Source organism: Phyllobates terribilis, unplaced genomic scaffold (assembly GCF_046119375.1).
Source record: "Phyllobates terribilis strain yellow unplaced genomic scaffold, ASM4611937v1 Scaffold_2__4_contigs__length_985480577, whole genome shotgun sequence".
NCBI classification, from domain to species: Eukaryota; Metazoa; Chordata; class Amphibia; order Anura; family Dendrobatidae; genus Phyllobates; species Phyllobates terribilis.
The window spans coordinates 911,142,564-911,163,875 of record NW_027362762.1 but is presented as its reverse complement, the minus strand read 5'-3'; the positions used below and the strand labels follow the sequence as shown (position 1 = coordinate 911,163,875).

Genomic DNA, 21,312 nt, shown 5'->3' with positions numbered 1-21,312 from the left:
GGGGAGAGGACAGAGGAAGGAAGCATGATTGTTACCTCGCCACCAACACAACAGGGACTTGGTGCTCCTGGATGCGCAACACACATGAGTGCCTTCTTGCTGCACTATCTGCAACATGACCCTCGAATTGTGAGAATTAGAAATAATCCTGACTACTGGGTTGCCACACTGTTAGATCCCCGGTACAAAAGTAAATTTGCAGAAATTATTCCTGCCATAGAAAGGGATGCACGCATGCAGGAGTATCAGCAGAGACTGTTGCAGAATCTTACATGTGCTTTTCCACAAAATACCAGTGGTGCACGTAGTGAATCTCACAGTTCCAACTTGCCAACCGTGGGACCGTTAAGTGTTCAGCACTCAAACCGTAACAGAACCACAGTATCTGGTGGTAACATCAATTTTGCGGAATCATTTCACCACTTTTTTAGCCCATCCTTTGCAAGGCCACAGGAGACAAGAAGTCTGACACATAGTCAACGCCTAGAGACGATGGTACAGGAGTATCTCCAAGTAAACATTGAAGCCACGACTGTGTCACTGGACCTTTGCTCTTTTTGGGCTTCCAATCTGGATAAATGGCCGGAGCTAGCCACTTACGCCTTGGAGATCTTGTCATGCCCCACAGCCAGCGTTCTGTCTGAACGTGTGTTCAGCGCTGCTGGTGGTGTGCTGACAGATAAGCGCACGCGGCTCTCCACTGATAATGTAGACAGACTCATGTTCATAAAGATGAACAAATCATGGATCCGAAACGACTTTTCTACCCCTGTGTCATCCTGGGGAGAGTAAAAGCTTGATGATTGTTTAAAATCACCCTACCAACCGTTTTAAGCTTTCAAATTACTAATCATGTTTATCTGTATCTTGACTGGAAAATAATTTGGGCTTTGTAGCAGTGTGCAGCACTGATCCTATTAGGCCATCTATAATAAGCTCCACCAGATTTAAAAGTAAAAATAATTTTTAGCTGCATCTAGCCCGGAAAATAATTTTGGGGCTCTGAGATGCGCAAGACACATAAGTGCCTTCTTGCTGCACTAGCTGCAGCATGACCCTCATATTGTCAGAATTCGAAGTAATCATGACTACTGGGTTGCCACACTCTTAGATCCCCCAAACTTTTCGATCAACCTTTTCATTTTAATAAAGACCAAAAAAATGGTCATTTTTGAATTTATAAGCATTAGCAGGTTGTTAGAAACTGAAATCAAACAGTTTTCAACTCAAAACTTTATTCTAGGTGATGTTACATTTTCACATAGGACCCCTTGTTCGAAAGGAGCTTCTGAACTCTCTCGTCCATTGAATTTGTCAGGTTTTGGATGGTTTCTGCTTCAATTGTTTTGCATGAGGACAGAATACCCTCCCAGAGCTGTTGCTTAGATGTGAACTGCCTCCCGCCATCATAGACACTCCTTTTAATGATGCTCCAAAGGTTCTGAATGGGGTAGAGGTCAGGGGAGCATGGGGGTCACACCATAAGTTTGTCCCCTTTTATGCCCATATCAGCCAGAGATGCAGATGTTTTATGTGCAGCATGAGATGGTGCATTATCATGCAGAAAAATGATCTTGCTGTGAAATACACGGTTCTTCTTCTTGAACCATGGCAGGAAGTGCTGTTTGAGAAAATCCACATACATTATGGAGTTCATCTTTCGCGCCTTCAGGGATCCTAAAGGGGCCGACAATCTCTCTCCCCATGATTCCAGCCCAAAACATTACTCCACCTCCTCCTTGTTGGCGCTGTAGCCGTGTTTGCGTGGGGTGTCCATCAACCAGCCATCCTCCACTCCATCCATCTGGACCATCGAGCGCTGCACGGCACTCATCCGTGAACAAAACAGTTTTGAAATCAGTCTTCATGTAATGTTTGGCCCACTGGAGCCGTTTCTGCTTGTGTGAAGTGGATAGAGGAGGTCGACAGGATGGCGTATGCACAGCTGCAAACCTCTGAAGGACCCTGCATCTTGTTGTTCGGGGGACGCTGGAGGCACAAGCAGCTTCAAAAACTTGTCTGCTGCTATGACAAGGCTTTTTTGCCGCTGCTCTTTCAACCTGACGTAATTGCCTGTAGGAAAGAGTCCTCAATTTGCCCTTATCAGCACGCACACGTGTGTACTGTGAATCAGCTACATACTTCTTGATTGCCAAGACACTTCATCCTGATCATCGCACAATGTTGATTGTAGTCATGCCTTGACCTAAACACTCCACAATTTGTTGCTTCTCAGCAGCCGACACATCCTTTTTCTTTCCCATTTTGGCAGAAAATGTAGGCTGCTGAATAATGTGAGAGAGCCTTCTTAAGTAGTCTTGCCTTTCATTGGACACACCTGACAAACTAATTAGCACTGATGTCTGCAATTGCTTACAGTGATATAAAGAGCCCTGACACACATCACCATCAATGAGTTTAACTGACAAACAAACAAATTCTTCCCTTATCACTCCTAAACACTTTTTGCATAATAATTTGGAACACAGTGTACATGTGTTTTTCCACAAAACACCAGTGGTTCACGTAGTGAATCTTACAGTTCTAACTTGCCAACCGTGGTCTGTATGGAGTTGTTCAATAAAGGGATCAAAATTAAGATAACATAGATGGGAGAGGTCTCTATGAATAGGAATTCCTAAATATTTGATACCCTGTGAGGGCCAGGCAAATGGAAAGTTGGACTGGATGGAATCCTATATGGATTTGGGGAGGGAGACATCGAGGGCCTCAGACTTCGCTGCATTGATTTTAAAATTTGACCATGTAACAAAGTGATCTATTTCAGCCATAACAGCATGGATGGATATATGTGATTGAGTGATATATACTAGGACATCATCAGCAAATAGAGAGCACTTGTACTCGGTGCCTCCCACCTCAATCCACCTAATATTGGGGTTATGGCGAATTGATGAGAGCAGGTGCTCCGTCACTAGGATGTATAAGAGAGGGGACAGAGAACATCCCTGCCTTGTCCCATTGGTGATTGTGAAAGGTGATGAAAATGTTCTGACGCGCCACCTGGGCCTTGGGACACCCGGAGCCGGACCCTTTTTGGTGGATGCTGGTGGTTGTAGTCTCCGTGGCGGCAACCCGGTTCCGTGGCTCAGGGCGGTCAAACCAGTGGCGGAACTATTTATGTGGTTTTGATGTTTAAATGTCCGACTACGCCACCCGTGGATTGCGGTCAGAGTGAACCGCCGCTCCAGGGCAGACCGCTGAGGCTGGTGTTGTGGGTGCAGCAGAGCGTAGCATAACTCCCCACGGGAGGAGTATAGCCTCAGGGCAGTGTATGCGGAGGATGGGGGTGATGGTGCAGGGCAGCAGCAGTAATGACACGGAGTCAGTGATGCAGTCCAGGGCCTTTACTCACAGTTCTTATTATCCAGACCACGTCTGCAGGTAACGGCTGCCCACGTCGTACTGTGCTCACCAGGTGAGGGGCTCAGACAACTCCCAGATAACTTTGGAGCGCTTCACATGACCCCCTTTGTGTGTCCTTTGTCTGGCCTTTCTTACAAACCCTTCTGTCCGGCTGCCTCGGGCCTCCTCTTGGTAAACTTGGCGCCAGTTTCCCTGACCCTATGTGGTGCCTTCCTAGCGGGTGTAGCGAGGGGCTGCGCCACATAAAATGTCACAGTCTCCTGTTTCTAGCTGAGGGTCGTTTCCTGCCTCCACTAGTTTCGGGGACCGGTCTCCCCCTTTGGCCTGACCCCTCCACGCAGGTGGATTCTGGCGTGCGGTGGCGACTCGCCCATCCGCACCCCTGAGATCCCTTCGTTCCTCGTTCCTGGAGCCTTCTCCGCTCCTCTTCCTTCCTTCTCCCTCTTCCAGGCCTGGGCCTCTGTTACTAGGCCCGCCTCCGGAGCAGAGCTCATGCAGAGCCCCTGCTCCCTGCCACTTCTGCTCAGACTTCTCTGCACTGAACTAAGATGGTGTCCACCTTTTATACTCCCTTCTCAATGCACCCAGGAACTGCTTCCTCCCTGCTCCTGCACTACAGGGTTCCCCTTCCTCAGTGTTCCCTCCCCCCACTCCAGCCAGGGACAGGGACTGTCGTGCCCATCTCAGGGGCATATTGGTCGCCCTGCCCCACGGCAATGTGGTGTAATGCATGCAGGTGTCGGGTCCTGATCCACACTACATCCTTACCTGAGAGTGAGATATCACACCTCTGGGTGAGGTGCAATACCTCTGTAGCAACCGAGCCCTCAGGGTGCTACAGTTCCATTTATCTTCAGCCTAGGTGACGTATTGCGATACAGGGACGTGATTTTGGCTATAAAAGGGTCCCCTAGACCCCTACCCCAAGATTTTAAGAGAATCATATATGGCGTGCCAGGAGACTCTATGGAATGCTTTCTTAGCATCCAACGAGAGTATCTAATTACAAATTTTTAACTGCATCTAGCCCAGGAAATACTTTGTGCCTAGTAGCAGGGTCTGCTAGTCAGCGGACTATCCCGGCTGTTAAGCAAGCTACACCACCTGTAGTTTGGACACTTCATTTTTTCAAAGGAAATGCTTCGGGACCACGGGATACTCAGTGAAGAGCATCAGGAGGCACCCCAAGGCATAGGGGCTGGGACTGGCAGTAGGATGCCTTGTGGTGGACAGCCGAGCTCGATCCTTATAAAAGCTTTTTAACTGCAGCAGCTTTAGTGGACGCTACTGGAGCTGGAATTACGCGGCTGCTGGCATGAGACTTGCCCTCCAATAGATCCTTGTAAATGGATTTAAAGTGTATTCATTCAAATTAGAGAGACAATTTAAATTAAAAAGCTTAGAGCTGCCTCCACCACAGGGGGGCTCGCTCGACCCAATAGCGGACAGGCACCAGTATTGGGAGAGGGGGGCTGGCCATCAGGGTTCACCGCGGCTCTGGCACAAACCCGGCGACACGGAGGTGGCACGGGCAGGAGCGGACTGGCCATGTCGGCTTCTCACTTTTTGGATTTTAGAAGGGCATGACATGCCTATATCTGTGTCTCCCCCTCCTTTTACTCCTCCACCTCTTTTATTTTCGCATGACTATATGTACTTGTCACTTTTCCATGTGTTAGTTATGTCTTCTGAGCAGTTTGTCAGCTTTTGGACACCTTTGAAGGTGTTTTCTATGTGTTTCTATGTGTTTTTGTTTGCCTGCCATTGGTTTTAACGGTGTTCGAAGGTGTTCGACGAACAGTTCGGCGAACACACGGGTGTTCGACGAACCGAATCGAACTCGAACACTACGGGGGTGGCTCAACAGTAATTGTGAGCCCATTGAGGACAGTGATGATAATGTCTGTTAAGTGCTGCGGAATATGATGACACTATATAAGAAATGCATAATAAATATATTGTGGGGTTTCTACTCACTTGGGTGCCTCGGGAGGTGAGCAGGAAGCATTTTCATTTAAATGTCCATGTCGATTTATTGCTGTCAAAAGCAAAAGGAAAATAAACAGCCTTTAGTGCATGAAAAACCAAAGTAAACAGTTATTTAAGCACAGTCTCTGGCTAGGCAGTCCTGTGGGCACACAGGCTGGATAGCATCCAGTACACGGGCTAAGTCTGGAGACTACAACACACACGAAGCCTTCTCCCTCCAAACAGAGACCATGTGCCAAACACCTGCCTCCATTATAACTTGTTAACCATACCCAGAGATAAGGTATGTGGGTATCTAGACCCGCCCATCTCTCCAACTACTCATAACCCGGCACCAGATGCACCAAACAGTCTTCTTAATACTTAGGTGCACTACAGCAATATTCCCAGATTACATCACAGAGGACAATCATTGTTAGAATCTATGTTGTTTCACTATCAGCCATCTTGTTGTGGTTTGCTGGCTTCTAGTCTTTTCCTCTGGTGCTGGGTCTCTTGGTCACGTGATCTCTTCACTCTTTATTACTCAGCATCTGTCTCCCATTCCCCGCTGGACATCAGTGTTGTTACGCTTGTGCTCTGGCTAAGTTGTCTTGTTAAGTTCTTTGTGCTTTGGACAATTGATATCCTGGGACTTCTTGTTCCACTAGTTTTGTTCCCTTTAATCTTCGTTTCTGCAAATAACTTTTCTGTTAGGAGGTCTCCTGTTTTTGCTCTCAGTCCTTAGATCTTTTAGGGACCCCTAACCCCTTCCTTCCGGTCTTCGTTTGAGTTCAGTGCACCAGTTTCGGTTGGGCTATTCACAAAGAATAGGGCACCCACACCAGCGTAGGGTTAAGTTGAGTCTCAGTGCAGGGACAGCTTTTCCCACCTATTCCTTAGTTCTAAGTTGCAGAACATTACAGTATGTCTAGCCCCATTTAAAAAAATAAATAAAAGAGTTTTTTTTTTTTTTTTTTCATCCTCTCCTCTCCCTGAGTTTTTTTCATTATAAGTACCATCCAGGAGCTTGCTCAATGCTTGCAAGGGTTGACTCTGGAGGTTGCCGGTCTTCAGCGCTACCTGAGTAAATACCCTGCAGAACCTAAGCTATGAAGAACCTAAGGTAGGATTACCTGAGTGTTTCTCGGGGAAACTACAGGATTTTTTTTCATTTAAAAATGCTTGTTTGTTGTATTTTCGGCTCAGACCTAGATCTTCTGGGAGTGAACTACAGCGTGTAGGGATTATTATGTCTCTATTGCGTAAAAAAACTCAAATCTGGGCTTTTTCCTTGTGCCCTGATCATCATTGTTTGAGATCTGTGGAGGCATTTTTTGATGCCATGGGTTTGCTGTATGATGATCCTGATCGGGTTACATCAGCTGAGCTCAGACGTCTCAAACAGGGTTCTCTTGATGCTGAGAGTTATTGCACCCTGTTCAGACGATGGTCTGCAGAGGTCAGGTGGAATGATGCTGCACTCAAGTTTCAGTTTCTGGCAGGCTTGAGTGAAAGGGTTAAAGATTTGCTCATTGCATTGCCTGCACCTGATACTCTGCAAGTTGCCATGCAGTTAGCTATCCGTGTGGATAGAAGGTTGAGAGCCAGACAGAATGAGGAGAAGTTTCCTGTATTGCTGAATTCTGTTTCTCATGATATTCCTGCTGACACTGGGGAACCTATGTAGGTTGGGGCAATATCATCCCGTTCCAAGGAGAGGGACAGGAGGTTCTCTGAGGGACTATGTTTGTATTGCGGTAAGGCTGATCATTTTTTAAAGCAATGCGAGGTTCGCTTAAGGAAAGGAAAATAAATGGTCAGTAGAAATAACACTCCCATTTACATTGCGTTTTTACGTTCTGCTGGGGTGTTTTTTCCTGATAATACCACCTGTCAGGGTCGTTCGATTGAGTTTCAGGTTATGGCTGATTGTGCATCTGCACTTAATTTGATTGATCAACAATTTCTTGAAAAGTATAAGTCTGATTCTGAACCTTTGACATCTCCTTTTCCTGTGGTGGCGATTGATAATACTATCCTGGAGCATGGGAGCATTCTTCGAAAGGTCACTGGGTTTTCGCTTACTATGAATATGGAACATCAGGAGCCGATTGACTTATTTGCACTTGCTAAGTTGCCTCCCCCGGTCGTCCTGGGGTTGCCCTGGTTAAAAGTGCATAATCCTTTACTGGACAGGTCGTCTGGTTCCATAAGATCCTGGGGTCAGGGGTGTTATGGTAAGTGTTGTAATGTTCACATTGCGGCTGTTGTGAAGGGGGAGTTACCTGAACCCATTCAGGATTTTTGGAGGGTTTTTTCGGAGGTGGAGTCGAAAGCTTTACCACCTCATAGAGATTACGACTGCGCTATTGACTTCGTCCCTGATGCTAAGCTCCCTAAGAATCGGTTGTTTAATCTGACAATTCCCGAGAGGGAGGCTTTGAAGGAGTACCTTCAGACTAGTTTAGCTGGAGGTCACATAAGACCCTCTAAGTCTCCTGTGGTGGTTGGGTTCTTTTTTGACAAAAAGAAGGATGGGGGTCTTAGGCCATGTTTGCATTTTCGGGAGATTAATAAGATCACTGTGCGCAATCCTTACCCGTTACCACTTATTCCGGATTTGTTTAACCAATTGACCGGAGCTAAATGGTTTTCTAAGATTGACCTTCGTGGAGCATATAATTTGCTGCTGGTGAAGGACAGAGATGAATGGAAGACAGCTTTTAACAAACCCGGAAGGTCATTTTGAGTGTTTGGTGATGCCTTTTGGGCTTACTGACGCCCCTGCATTTTTTCAAAATTTCATCAATGACATTCTGAGACCCTTGATCGGTAGGAGTGTTATTGTTTATCTGGATGACATTTTGATTTATTCATCGGATCTTGAGTCTCATTGGCAGAGAGTCCGCAAAGTTCTTCAGATGCTGAGAGATAACACACTCTTTGCTAAATTGGAGAAGTGTCAATTTGCAGCCCAGAAAATAAGTTTTTTGGGTTACTTTGTCTCTTGTGATGATTTTGAGATGGACCCGGTGAAAGTTCAGGCTGTGTTGGAGTAGCCGAGGCCTAAGGGTTGGAAGTCCGTACAGAGGTTTTTGGGTTTTGCCAATCATTACAGGAAATTCATAAAGAATTTCTCTGTCATCGCTAAACCCATTACTGAACTCACCAAGAAGGGTGCTAATATAGTCCAATGGTCCACTGAGGCTATTGAAGCTTTTTAGTATCTCAAGCAGAGGTTCAGACTCCTGTTCTTATCCAGATGGATGAGACCAAGCCATTTTTGGTTGAGGTGGATGCCTCATCTTTAGGTGTAGGGGCAGTTCTGTCCCAGGAGGGTGAGGATGGGGTGCATCCCTGTGCTTTCTTTTCAAGAAAAAATTTCTGAGACAGAGCTCAACTATGATGTTAGGAATCGTGAGTTGTTGGCTATTAAACTCGCGTTCGAGCATTGGCGATATTTTTTGGAGGGGGCTCGACATCCTATACAGGTTTTCACTGATCATAAGAATTTGATTTATCTGGTCGCAGCTAAATGTTTGAATGCCCGTCAGGCTAGGTGGGCACTGTTTTTTACCCAGTTCAATTTTTCCGTAACCTTTGTCCCGGAGACAAAAAAATGTTAAGGCTGATGCTTTGTCTCGCAGTTTCTTTCCAGCGGTGAATGCTGAGAGGGAGTAGTGTATTTTGCAGAGAGGGGTGGTGGTGGCCGCATTGGATTCTGAGTTGGAGAATTTCATCCTAGGAGTTCAGAGTGCGGCACCAACTAACACTCCGTGTGGTAAATTGTGCCTAGAGCCTTGAGGAAAGCGTTGTTTGTTGAATGTCATGAATCTTGGTTGGTGGGTCACCCAGGGATTTTGGAAACTAAGAAGCCTATCGGTCAGAGATTCTGATGGCCAGGGTGGCAAAGGGAAGTCATCAAGTGGGTGCGTCAGTGTTCTGTGTGCGCTAGGTCGAAGGCCTCTCACACTCCGGCTGCGGGGTTGCTGTGCCCCTGGAAATTCCTAGTTCACCATGGAAGCACCTTGCCATGGATTTTATCACCGATCTGCCTTTATCGGAGGGTTTTTCTGTAATCTGGGTTGTTGTGGACCGGTTTAGTAAAATGTGTCATCTGGTTCCATTCAACAAGTTACCTTGCGCCAAGACTCTTGCTAAGGCTTTTGTGAAGGAGATTGTCAGGCTCCATTGTGTTCCCAGGGACATTGTTTCCTATAGAGGACCACAGTTTGTGCCTCACTTTCGGCGTGGTTTTTGTGACAGATTGAAAATTCATTCGTCATTCTCGTCGGGGTATCATCCAGAGTCCAATGGACACACTGAAATGAAGAACCAGGATGTCGAGCAATTTTTGAGATGTTTTGTGGCAGACAATCAGGAAATGTGGTCAGAATTTCTACCACTTGCGAAGTTTGCTCTTAATAATCATACTTCTTCTTCGGCTGGTTGTTCTCCTTTTTTTTGTTGTACTGGAAGGTATCCATCTTTTGGTCCATTTTCCAAAGTTGGGGCTGCTGTACCGGAGGAGGACAATTTTTCTGGTGATTTGGAGAGGCTTTGGACCAATGTACTCCTGAACCTTAAAGAGGCTAACAGGAGATCAAAAAGGTATTTTGACTAAAAAAGAAAGGAGTCCTTGTTTGCTGTTGGGGATATAGTTTGGTTGTCCTCTAGGAATCTTCTTTTGAAAATTCCTTTGAAAAAACTGGGGCCTAAATTTGTGGGTCCTTTCAAAGTGGTTCAGATTGTCAACTCGGCAGCGGTGAGGTTGGGCATTCCTGCGTCCTGGAGGATTAATTCTGTGTTTCATGTGTCGATACTTAAGAAGGCGGACACGCTTGATAAGCAGGCAAAGCCTACTGTTCCTCCTGTTAATGAGAATGGTGAATTTTTCGCATTTTGGATTCCAGGTGGCATAGAGGAAGATTACAGTATCTTGTGTCCTGGAGAGGTTTCGGCCCCGAGGATAATTTCTGGCTGAAGGCTAATTAAGGCTTTTCACGGGAGATTTCCTGGCAAGGCTCGGCCTAGAGGATCCGGAGGATCCTTGTAAAAGGGGAGATACTGTTAGAATCTATGTTGTTCTACTATCGGCCATCTTGTTGTGGTTTGCTGGCTTCTAGTCTTTTCCTCTGGTGCTGGGTGTCTTGGTCACATGATCTCTTCACTCTTTATTACTCAGCACCTGTCTCCCATTCCCCGCTGGACATCAGCATTGTTTTGCTTGTGCTCTGGTTCAGTTGCCTTGTTAAGTTTTTTGTGCTTTGGACAATTGATATCCTTTGACTTCTTGTTTCACCAGTTTTGTTCCCTTTATTCTTCGTTTCTGCAAATAACTTTTCTGTTAGGAGGTCTCCTGATTTTGCTCCCAGTCCTTAGATCTTTTAGGGACCCCTTTCCCCTTCCTTCAGGTCTTTGTTTGAGTTCAGTGCAGGAGTTTCGGTGGGGCTATTCACAAGGAGTAGGGCACCCACCCCAGCATAGGGTTAAGCTGGGTCTCAGTGCAGGGACAGTTTTTCCCTCCTATCCCTTAGTTCTAAGTTGCAGAACATAACAATCATCTCTGTGATGCATACCCCCCATCGACTATGTGTCCGTAAGCTATCTTACAATATAATAAATTAATTAAATACTACCACAAAGAGAATTCTTTCCTTACCTTTCATCTCCACCATCCACAGCACCAGCCATGATCTCCATTGAAAGTTTAGGGTCCCGAATATAATTACCAGTTAAGTAGAATCCAGGAGTCATTTACAATCAACAGAAAGATTCAGGCTGAAGTGATGGATACTAAAAAAGTTAATCTCCTCATTCATTTAGGGAATACAGAAATGAAGAAATTGAGTGACAACATCCCATAAGGTGATAAAAAGAAATGGCTATATTTTTCCATCCACATAGAACTTCAAGTCTGCAACGTTGTGACCCATGCCTTATTGATGCGGATAATGCCCAGACAGGCAGGGGAAAACCAACTGCAAAGTCCAGCCACATTGCACTTGTGACTCATTAGCATGAAAAATCAATAGTATAATTAAATTAGCTTCAAAGCTCTATTACAGCCATGTCTTTATTTAAGAGTCCAAAATCCTGTTAACAGGATTAAAGGTGATTGTGCTACTTGGTCATGCAATGTATGAGTTCTGCTTGAGTCACATTGATTCTCTCTTTTCAATAAAAAAGGGGTCCGTGCCTAAGTGTATGGCATAAGTAGTGTTGTTTAATTGGATTGTCCCATAAGTAATATTTATCGCTTATGATAAATGAATGATTTTTGGGTTTCAGCTGCTGATACCCCACTAATCTCAAGGACAGGTGTCTCAATGTCAACTCCATGTGAATGGAGCTGTAAAGTGCATGTGCCATCACCACTCATATAGATAGTGGTCACACATGCTCAGTACCTCTCCATTCACATATTGTACCTTTATTCTCATGATCGGTGAATTCCCCAGTAATCAGACCTCTAGTGATAATACATTTATCATAAATCCTGTGAAAAGGGGATATATGTTGTTTTTAGGACAGCCCTTTAATTGGCAGAAATAAGGGTTGACTTTGTCATTAGAGTGATGGTGTCACTGTGCCTTACAACCATTTCCCTCTTCTGATCACAAGGACACAATGTGCATAACATGAGGAGTACACTCACCATAAAGCATCTACTGTCTGCCATGACTCATATACTTAACCATTAGTCATCAAGAAGTTAATGCTCACCACCCTACGTGAAATATAATTATGCTGAGCTGTAAAAGTAAAGCAAAAGAAAATAAATACACTGCAAGGTTACTGAAACAGGACCATCTTATCTAAGACAATTATCTTTCCGTCTTCACAGATGTCACGTTTCACGTATATTGAGCATTAACAAAGTATTGCTTGTCGAACAAATTCTATTTCACGTCTCCTGAGCAATGAACACCATATGTGGAGGACACAAGGGAGGCCTTTGATGGAAGGAAGTCACACACCCACAAGCTTCAGTCTGAAATGCATTTTCATTCATTTACTACGGGTTCTCATTTATTTATATTGTCATGCTATAGCGGAGAAAATACAAAACAGGAGACAGTTTCATTATATCCGTCTCTGGTCTGTTAATCTTCTACTTCTTATCCCGTGTTATATCAAAATCAATCTTTAAACTGCCTCACAGATAGGGCTCGATTCAGGCAATAGCCATTTTCCTATGTAAAGCTAAGGTTTCAGTCACTCGGCTCTGTTCATTTTATAGATAATGACATTTCTCTTTCAGCAGTGATTTCTGTTACAGGAAATTGCATCTTCTCTTAAGAATGGATCTAGATAGCTTGTCTCCAGTCACAGACACATTTAGCACAGGACGAATGTAAGTTTTCTATATTATTTCAGTTCTTAAAGGAAACTTGATTTTTTGTAAGACAAGTAGGAAAGCTTTGTTGTTGCTGTCATTGTTGCTGTAGGACCTGAGTTTGTCTGTTCACATTCTTGTCTTTGGAACAACTCTCTGACCATTTTTGACTGGCCCAGCCAGAGCCCTGACCTAAACCCAAATGAGCATCTCTGGAAAGACCTGAAAATGGCTGTTCACCATCTAACCTGACGGAACTGGAGAGGATCTGCAAGGAAGAATGGCAGAGGATCCCCAAATCCAGGTGTGAAAAACTTGTTGCATCATTCCCAAGAAGACTCATGGCTGTACTAGCTCAAAAGGGTGCTTCTACTCAATACTGAGCAAAGGGTCTGAATACTTATGACCATGTGATATTTCAGTTTTTATTTTTTAATAAATTTGCAAAAATTTCTACATTTCTGTTTTTTTCAGTCAAGATGGGGTGCAGAGTGTACTTTAATGAGATAAAAAAATTAACTCTTTAGAATTTACCAAATGGCTGCAATGAAACAAAGAGTGAAAAATTGAAAGGGGTCTGAATATTTTCCGTACCCACTGTATATAACCAGATAGAAACAAACATACCTCCTCTATCAACATGATTTTACCCTTAAAAGATTTGTCTTACATTGGCAACCCTCTTCTAAATGCTCAATGACGGTTACAAAGATCCTATATGTGTCACGGGTATATCAAGTTTGACAGTCGTTCTGGATCCGGCTGTAGAAGGTCTCTGTGCTTGGCTTTGCAGACACCTTATTGATCCTTTCATCTCTGGAGTGTAGTGGCATCCTTCTTTCGCTAGGACCCAGCAGTGATTATCACCTTCTGCTGCTAATTGACACACCCTTGCTTCATATAAAAAGCTCTCAGTGTCTCTAGAGAGTCGCCGGTGACAGAACTATTTTTCCCTGCTCAGGCCTGGAGTACTAGCAGTCGGCTAGTTTCTTTTCCGAGTTTTTTGATGGATTTTTTTCGACTTCTCTCTGGTGTCTTCTCAATCTAAGTGTATCCCCTGGTTTGTTTTCCTTTTTTGTCTCTAGGTGCATTGGGGGCTGACAAGTGCTCGCCACTTCCCCTCCCTACCTAGGGCCTATCTCTAGGGACAGATAAGGATTAGTTATTTTGCTCGGTGATAGGTGCGGAACCTCTTTAGGGATGGTAATGGAGTCAGGGTGTTGTAAGATCTGACTAGGGGTCTCCACTCTCCCTTTCCCTAGTTGTTGGGCTTCCCCCCTTTTCCATCATCATACACTTGGTCCTTCCCTCATTTAGCTTGACAATATGCCCAATGGTGATAGCAAAGGTTCCCAAGGTAAGGCTAGCCTCCATTCTGGTTTACTCCTCCCAGGCATATGTTGCATCTTCTTGTTAACTTATTCATTTGAATAATTATCATATGATACTACATTTTCCCTGCATTTGTGACTGTGTGTCACAGGTGTGCCAGATGTGACATACAGTCGCCCTGCAGTTGGTTGCATGAGATCTCTTTGATTTGCATTACAAACACCTTCTTACAATCTGTCTCACTCTAAGACCCAGCAGCTACATCCCTCCTGCTCTAATTAACACCCTGAACTGGGTGTTTAAATACTTTCAGTTTGCTACAGGGAGGTGCCGTAGATATTCGCATGATTCCTGTGAAGGCATGGTGCTATTGTAGTCTGCTTACTTTCTCCCTGGTGCTGAGAGGATGTGTTGTAATCTCTCTGAAATCGGCACAAGCTAAGTTTCTTTCCCCTGTTTTTTCCCCCTTGCTGTCTTTAGTTGTTTAGTGGGGTCTGACTAGTGCTCACCACGCCTTCCCTATCCAGGGCCTAGCTCTAGGGAAATACAGGGTTTTAGGTTCCCGTGCGGCGATTGGGGAGGAACCAATATAGGGATGATGGGGAGACAGGGTGATATCAGATCAGCCTAGGAGGTCTCCACTTCCCCTTTCCCTAGTGTCTGGGCTCCCTTCCCCTCATCCCTTCATTTTACACATAGTCTTTCCTACACAGTTCATGACACTGTGGCTGCAGGGGTTAGCATTATGTGGTGTAGTTGCACCCTTGCCCTAGTGCATTAAGTGACTGACCCAAAGGCACTTCTTACACATAAAATAAATCCAGCTTTACAAATGTCACATAGTTGATGGGGGCTGCATTATTGAATTATAATTGGACCCAATGAGCATGAGGTCTTGCCCCTGCTTGGCAGGGAAGGTGTTTTGTGTTGATGAGACAAGTTATCTACTCATTTTTTTTAAGCAGTTGTCCAGGACTGAACAATTGATGATCTCTCTGTGTGATAGGACGTCTACATTGTTGACTGTTTGGAGTCTGATACCTGGCACTCCCAAATGACCCAACGATAAGAACTGGCAAGGAAGAGGCCAAATTTAAGTGATTTACAGAGCTACCCAGTGCTATTCCACATTCAATTTTTGCCCCATATGTTGCAAATTTCCATTATTGCCAGAACAGTTCTTTGCTGATCATGGGGGTTCCAAGTATCAGACCCCCAATGATCTAATAAGAATGCCCTCTCCCGAAGACAGGTTATCAATAGTTCAGTTCTGGACAATCCCTTTAAGGTTCCTGGCACTGGTAAGATCTACAACATCCAAAAGCCTGGAAGAATATAGAAGACAAGTAAGATGGATGATCAAAGAATATATTCCTTTTTAATAAATAAATAGTCCTTTTGCAGCATCTAGCCAACAATGTCAATGAGGTAGCAGTATCATTGTCTATTTCAAGGGTAGTTAACCTCCAATGTAATTTTCTCTGGCCCCCAGGGATGAGACCGGCATTGTACATGCCAGTTTTAATGAAGCGGCATGCAGGAGTAAGATGTTCCTCTTGCAGTAATAGGTGCATGCCACTTAACTCCTTAGACGGCTCTTACAAGTGCCCTGTGTCTCCAATAATGATGTACTCCAGGTAGGGACTCTAGAACATTTCTGGTGAAACTGACATTATTAATGTGATGAAAATTTTAATGAAGTCAGCCAATCCCATCCCATCCTTACTCTGTCCATTTTGGCCAAGCTGGCATGGACTTGCGTTAAAATGCCAAATGTCACAAAAAGATTTGCCCAACTTCCGAGACCCTTTGAGAAGTTTTATGGTTGAATTTTGGCATAAAGATCCTACATCCTATTGAATTGGGCCTCATAATTTTGCCTCTATACAAATCACTTACTGTATGTGGCCACATTTAAAATACTGTGTTTAATTTTTTGGCTGCAGTGTATATGAAGGACATAGATTAAAAAAGCGAAGCTCAACTCTGGTTGGTTCCATCTCCTTTGTTCCTGCTCTTAATTAGCTGTGTGGAACTACTCTCTCTTGAAGAACAACATCTGTAGCGCAAGATGGTAGCAAATTACACTAAAATTTGTAGTAATTATGTGGAAAGGATAAAATCACCAATGGAAAAACTCTGTAATGTAAAATGGCCTATTTGACACTACAGAATATAGAAATTAAAAATATTTATTCAAATATTGGTTGTTATTCTAAAGACTGAAATAATCAATATTCTCCCCAGTTTTACTTTATTTTCTTGAAATTCGACTTAGAGTTGCTTCCAACTGACTTTGAGTTTTGTTGTATATGCGTTCACCAATGGCTGTTAACTACAAAGTTTTGAGGGAGAGAACTTGAAAATGCAGATCTAAGCTGGTCATTACAGATTTCAAAAGGCAGTTTTCTTAATGATATGACCATGAATTCATGATCTCCCTGTGTGCAGGCTCATTTTGGATAAAAGTAGCATAAGTTAAAATAACAAACTGCTTTGATTTTTGTCTTGTTCTTGGCTTCTATTGATGTTCATGACAGCAGGATTGGCTTTCTAAGGGTTGTATCTAGCTTTACTAAAAGCAAAGCAGATCCAATTTTCCACAGATATTTGCCTACTTATGACCATCTAATATTTCAGTTTTTCTTTTTTGATAAATTTTTTCAGTCAAGATGGGGTGCAGAGTGTACTTTAATGAGAAAAAAAAATGAACTTTTTAGAATTTACCAAATGGCTGCAATGAAACAAAGAGTGAAAAATATAAAGGGGTCTGAATACTTTCCATACCCACTGTACAGAACCCCAGCTGGACACTTGATAAATAGTGTTGAGCGAGCGTGCTCGACACTGCTCGGTACTCGCCCGAGCATCACACTACTCGTGATGTTTGGCGAGCACCGAGCATTTCCGGGTTACTCGGGAGGGAGCTCGGGTCTCCGCCTTGCATGTTTGGCGCTCATTACAGAGCCAATGAACATGCAGGGATTGCCAGCCAGTCACTGTAATGCCGCAGCCATGTTGGTTGTGGGCATTACAGTGATTGGCTGGCCGCACAGCGTCACCTCGAGTATTTAAAACCGGGCGCCGCCATCTTGGACACAGTCGCTCTGGATCAGACAGTGTAAGGACAGCGCTGCTGACTTAGGGAGAGATATATCCTGCGAAATAGTTAGTGTAGGGTCTGTAAAGGCTGCCAGATCAAACAAACAGTCCTTCTGAGGACTAATATCCATCCCAGATATCAGAGAGACAGGCAGGCAGGCTGTATAGGAGACTCAGTGGTTATACCAGCAAACGCTGCATACAGTCCTGTGTGCTCCTGTTGCTGAAATTGCTGGACTTAGCTCCAGGTCTCGTGGGCTAGGAAAAATCCTTTTTTTTTTCATCTAAATCCTCTTTTTTTTCCCTCCTTCACACTGTACTAATACCCGTCTTATTAACCTTTTGGTGAACCCACCCTCCCCGCCAAAAAAAAAATAGAGTGTCTCTGATTTTTCAGACACAAATAAATCTGTTGAAAACAGTCTGGTGTAGGCCAGAGAAATAGAAGTGTGGTTTTGCAGTTCCATGGGCCATTTGTATCTAAAAAAAACAGTTTGAGTGTGTCGCTCACTGTTCAGCCACAAATACAGTACAGACCAAAAGTTTGAACACACCTTCTCATTTAAAGATTTTTCTGTATTTTCATGACTATGAAAATTGTACATTCACACTGAAGGCATCAAAGCTATGAATTAACACATGTGGAATTATATACTTAACAAAAAAGTGTGAAACAACTGAAAATATGTCTTATATTCTAGGTTCTTCAAAGTAGCCACCTTTTGCTTTGATGACTGCTTTGCACACTCTTGGCATTCTCTTGATGAGCTTCAAGAGGTAGTCACTGGAAAAGGTCTTCCAACAATCTTGAAGGAGTTCCCAGAGATGCTTAGCACTTGTTAGCCCTTTTGCCTTCACTCTGCGGTCAAGCTCACCCCAAACCATTTCGATTGGGATCAGGTCTGGTAACTGTGGAGGCCAGGTGATCTGGCGTAGCACCCCATCACTCTCCTTCTTGGTCAAATAGCCCTTACACAGCCTGGAGGTGTGTTTGGGGTCATTGTCCTGTTGAACAATAAATGATGGTCCAACTAAACACAAACCGGATGGAATAGCATGCCGCTGCAAGATGCTGTGGTAGCCATTCTGGTTCAGTATGCCTTCAATTTTGAATAAATCCCCAACAGTGTAACCAGCAAAGCACCCCCACACCATCACACCTCCTCCTACATGCTTCACGGTGGGAACCAGGCATGTAGAGTCCATCTGTTCACCTTTTCAGCGTCGCACAAAGACATGGTGGTTGGAACCAAAGATCTCAAATTTGGACTCATCAGACCAAAGCACAGATTTCCACTGGTCTAATGTCCATTCCTTGTGTTCTTTAGCCCAAACAAGTCTCTTCTGATTGTTGACTGTCCTTAGCAGTGGTTTCCTAGCAGCTATTTTACCATGAAAGCCTGCTGCACAAAGTTTCCTCTTAACAGTTGTTGAAGACATGTGTCTGCTGCTAGAACTCTGTGTGGCATTGACCTGGTCTCTAATCTGAGCTGCTGTTAACCTGCGATTTCTGAGGCTGGTGACTTGGATAAACTTATCCTCAGAAGCTGAGGTGACTCTTGGTCTTCCTTTGCTGGGGCGGTCCTCATGTGAGCCAGTTTCTTTGTAGCGCTTGATGGTTTTTGCAACTGCACTTCGGGACACTTTCAAAGTTTGCCCAATTTTTCGCACTGGCTGACCTTCATTTCTTAAAGTAATGATGGCCACTCGTTTTTCTTTACTTAGCTGCTTTTTTCTTGCCATAATACAAATTCTAACAGCCTATTCACTAGGACTATCAGCTGTGTATCCACCAGACTTCTGCACAGCACAACTGATGGTTCCAACCCCATTTATAAGGCAACAAATCCCACTTATTAAACCTGACAGGGCACACCTGTGAAGTGAAAACCATTTCCGGTGACTACCTCTTGAAGCTCATCAAGAGTGTGCAAAGCAGTCATCAAAGCAAAAGGTGGCTACTTTGAAGAACCTAGAATATAAGACATATTTTCAGTTGTTTCACACTTTTTCCTTAAGTATACAATTCCACATGTGTTAATTCATAGTTTTGATGCCTTCAGTGTGAATGTACAATTTTCATAGTCATGAAAAAACAGAACAATCTTTAAATGAGAAGGTGTGTCCAAACTTTTGGTCTGTACTGAATATATATTTAAAAAAGTCTGGTATACACCAGTAAATTATAACTGTGGTTTTGCTGTTCCACGGTAAAAAATCTCGATTATCCTGTTTTTGGCATTTTTTGCCGTAAAAAAAAAAATAATAGTGTCTCCCTGATTTTTCAGACACAAATATATCTGTTAAAAATAGTCTGGTGTAGGGCAGAGAGACAGAAGTTTGCTTTTGCTGTTCCACAGTAAAAAATCTCTATTATCCTGCTCTCGGCATTTTTTGCCGTAAAAAAAAAAATAATAGTGTCTCCCTGATTTTTCAGACACAAATATATCTGTTGAAAATAGTCTGTTGTAGGCCAGAGAGACCAAAGTGTGCTTTTGCTGTTCCACGGTAAAAAAATTCTATTATCCTGCTCTTGGCATTTTTTGCCGTAAAAAAAATAATAATAGTGTCTCCCTGATTTTTCAGACACAAATATATCTGTTGAAAATAGTCTAGTGTAGGCCAGAGAGACACAAGTGTGCTTTTGCAGTTCCACGGTAAAAAATCTCTATTGTCCTGCTTTTTGCATTTTTTGCTGTAAAAAAAAAATAATAGTGTCTCCCTGATTTTTCAGACACAAATATATCTGTTGAAAATAGTCTGGTGAAGGCCAGAGAGACAGAAGTGTGCTTTTGCTGTTCCCCGGTAAAAAATCTCTATTATCCTGCTTTTTGCATTTTTTGCAGTAAAAAATAAATAGTGTCTCCTGATTGTTCAGACACAAATATATCTGTTGAAAATAGTCTGGTGTAGCCCCGAGAAATACAAGTGTGGTTTTGCAGTTCCACGGTTCAAACCTCTGTATTATGCACTATTGGGCCTTTTGTATCTAAAAAAAACAGTTTTAGTGTGTCGCTCACTGTTCAGCCACCAATATATATATATTTAAAAAAGTCTGGTCTACATACACCAGTAAATTATAACTGTAGTTTTGCTGTTCCACGGTAAGAAATCTCTATTATTCAGCTTTTGGTATTTTTTCCGTAAAGAAAAACAGTAATATTTTCTCCCTGATTGTTCAGATGGTTTAAAAGAGTCGGGTGTAGGCAAGAGAAATAGAACTGTGGTTTTTCTCTTCCACGGTTCGAATCTACTTTTTATTACCCTTTTTCCATTGATAGTGCGAGTGTAAGCTTTTTTACTTACTTTACAATGGGCAAGGCGCGTGACAAGGGACGTGGAAGTGGACGTTCTGGCGATGGTGCGTGCAGAGGACGGGGCCGTGGCCAAGGTGAAAATGTGCCACAACCAACAACCACTCTTCTACTCCCACTATTTGACCGAATTACTAGGGAAGCACAGAACAACACCAGTATTGCGAACTGATCAGTATGAACAGGTTATTAATTGGATAGCAGATAATACTTCCAGTTACCTGGGCACCACCACCTTCGGCCTGTCTTCCACACGGTCGACTCTTAATAGCCGTGAGGCTCGACCACATACTCCTCCTCACCCTGATGCTCCTTCCTCCCACCATGCCGAGTGTCGTCAGACAGCAACTGATCCCACACTTGGACACTCTGAAGAGCTGTTCACTGGTCCATTTCCAGATTTGTGCCCCTCGCCTGCTCCGTTTGAAGTGGTGGGAGAGAAGATACCATGTAGCGATGCCCAAATATTTGAACAGCCACGGCCACAGGAAGTCGACACTGGCAATTTGTCACAAGAGGTGGACGATGACAAGACACAATTGCCAGGAAGTGAGGAGGAGGATCGTGGTGCGCAAGTGGAAGAGGAGGAGGTGGTGGATGATCTAGTAACTGACCCAACATGGCAGGAGGACATTCAGAGTGAGGCCAGCAGCACACAGGATGAGCGAGGCAGAGTACCCCAACAGGCAGAAAGAAGCAGTGTGGTGGCCGCAGACAGAAGGCCTCGGTACTCGGTCCCCATCCGACACTATTTTGCCTGGTGTGCCATCCCCGCACTACACAAGCACGTGTCCCAAAACATCTGCCCTGCCCTCAACAACACAACACAGTTACGGGGAGAGTCTACCTGACAACGGACACGTGGAC

At 43.9% G+C, this 21,312-nt stretch overlaps 1 long non-coding RNA gene across 1 annotated transcript in view; it reads right to left on the bottom strand.

Moving 5' to 3' along the window:
- LOC141253056 (uncharacterized) overlaps positions 1-11,331 on the bottom strand; it is a 152,355-nt gene extending 141,024 nt beyond the window's left edge. Inside the window, exons 1-2 of the long non-coding RNA XR_012314210.1 lie at positions 11,021-11,331; positions 5,365-5,425 (exon numbers count right to left, since the gene is read on the bottom strand). This is a non-coding gene — a long non-coding RNA (uncharacterized lncRNA). The remainder of the gene's footprint in view (positions 1-5,364; positions 5,426-11,020) is intronic.
- Between the last annotated feature and the right edge of the window lie 9,981 nt (positions 11,332-21,312).